The following is a 2,529-nucleotide window of genomic DNA, read 5'->3' as shown; positions in this document are numbered from 1 at the left end:
GCCACAGAAGATAACTCGGAGGACGATAGTTACCATCCACCCTCCGAGGAAGAGACAAGCCTCGGCAACGAAGGCTTCATCATGCCGGAGGACCCTGTGGAGCAGGAGCGCTTTAAGCTTTAGCTCATAGCCACTTCAAGGAGCCTGAAAAAGAAACAACAGCAGCTTCAAGCCGAACAAGATCTGCTCGTAGACAGATGGACTAATGTCCTGACTGCCGAAGAATACGGCCTCAAGCGCCCAGCTAAGAGCTACCCGAAACGCAGACTGCTACCTCAATTCGACAAGGAAGCACCAGAGCATACATCTCCCTCGTGTAATGCGGAACGACCACCGCGTGGTCGAGACAGGGTGGCCGACCGGCCACCCCGCGGTCGGAATAAAGCGGCAACTCAGGCCGAACAGCAGCCTGCCTCACCGCCCCGAAAAAATAAAGGAAGAGTTCGGGGTCACACATACGATCTTCGGCAGACCCTGGACAATAAAGCAGGACATACAAGATGGATCTACGAATCGCGCGGACGTACCTCAAGGCACGACGATGGCTACCTATTCGGACGTGACAAACCTAACCACGCCCGGGCCGAATGCCGCAGACGGACTCCATCAGAGCTACGCCGCGACGCGACCCGATACAGAGGTGCCGCACACCCTCTCTGCTTCACGGACGAGGTACTGGATCATGAATTCCCCGAGGGATTCAAGCCCGTCAATATCGAATCATACGACGACACAACCGATCCCGTAGTGTGGATCGAGGATTTCATCCTCCACATCCACATGGCTCGAGGAGATGACCTCCACGCCATTAAATACCTCCCACTCAAGCTCAAAGGGCCAGCTCGGCACTGGCTTAACAGCCTGCCTGAAAATTCTATCGGAAGCTGGGAAGACTTGGAAGAAGCTTTCCTACACAACTTCCAAGGAACATATGTCCGGCCACTAGACGCCGATGATCTAAGCCACATAGTTCAACAACCTGGAGAATCAGCCAGAAAATTCTGGACTAGGTTACTAACCAAAAAGAACCAGATCGTTAACTGTCTGGATGCCGAGGCCTTGGCAGCCTTCAAGCATAGCATCCGGGGCGAATGGCTCGCCCGCCACCTCGGCCAAGAAAAGCCAAGATCCATGGCAGCCCTCACGGCACTTATGACCCGCTTTTGCGCGGGAGAAGATAGTTGGTTGGCTCAAAGTATAAACACGGCCAACGAAACAAGCCCCTCCGAGGCCAAAAATAGCACCGGCAAGCTCCGGCGCAACAGAAACAAACGCCGAAGCAACGGCGATAACACCAATGACACAACAGTTCATGCCGGATTCAGTGGCTCCAAGTCCGGCCAGCGAAAGAAGCCCTATAAAAGGAGAAGTGGAAAACCATCTAGCTTGGGCCGCATACTCGACCGTCCTTGCCAAATACATGGCACCCCAGACAAACCGGCCAACCATACTAACAGAGATTGCCGGGTCTTTAAACAAGCCAGCAAGGTAAATAGCAGAAACAAAGAAGGGGAATTACAGAGCGAGGACGAGGACGACGAGCCCCGGCAGCCGGACACCGGGGGGCAAAAGAAATTTCCCCCTCAAGTCAAAATGGTAAACATGATATACGCTACACATATTCCCAAAAGGGAGCGCAAGCACGCACTCAGGGACGTCTATGCGGTAGAGCCCGTCGCCCTGAAATTTAATCCATGGTCATCATTCCCGATCACATTCGACCGCCGAGACCATCCAATTAGCATCCGGCATGGCAGTTCAGCCGCACTGGTCCTCGACCCAATCATCGACGGATTCCACCTGACTCGGGTCCTAATGGACGGCGGTAGCAGCCTCAACCTGCTCTATCAGGATACAGTGCATAAAATGAGCATTGACCCCTCACGAGTCAAGCCCATGAAGACTACCTTTGAAGGAGTCATACCAGGCGTAGAGGCCCGTTGTACGGGCTCAATAACGCTGGAGGTAGTATTCGGTTCCCCGGATAACTTTCGAAGTGAAGAACTAATCTTCGATATCGTCCCATTCCGCAGTGGCTATCACGCGCTGCTCGGACGAACCGCATTCGCTAGATTCAACGCGGTGCCACATTATGCTTATCTCAAGCTAAAAATGCCCGGTCCACGAGGAGTCATCACAGTAAATGGAAACACGTAATGCTCCCTCTGTACAGAGGAACGCACCACCGCCCTAGCAGCAGAAGTACAGAGTGGCCTTCTCAAGCAACACTATAATCCGGTTGCCGAGCCCCTGGACATCATTAAGAGGGTCCGGACTACACTGCAGAAGGATAGCTCGGCTCGTCACGAGCCAGTCTAGCAAATTCGGCCTCCGTCCCAGCCCCGACGAGGCAATGGTATTATTACCGCGCGCATTTAAACTACGCACTCATGGGGTGCTGACGGAGGCACAACTCGCTCGCAATCCACAGTACGGCTTGATAGACCCTGGGATTCGCACGTTTCTGCTTTTTCTTTGTACAGGTCTTCCTCTCTTTTCAAGGGCTATACGGACAACCTGCTGGCAGAA

This window comes from Triticum aestivum, chromosome 4D, assembly GCF_018294505.1.
Source record: "Triticum aestivum cultivar Chinese Spring chromosome 4D, IWGSC CS RefSeq v2.1, whole genome shotgun sequence".
Taxonomy (NCBI): domain Eukaryota; kingdom Viridiplantae; phylum Streptophyta; class Magnoliopsida; order Poales; family Poaceae; genus Triticum; species Triticum aestivum.
This window is presented reverse-complemented; position numbering follows the sequence as displayed.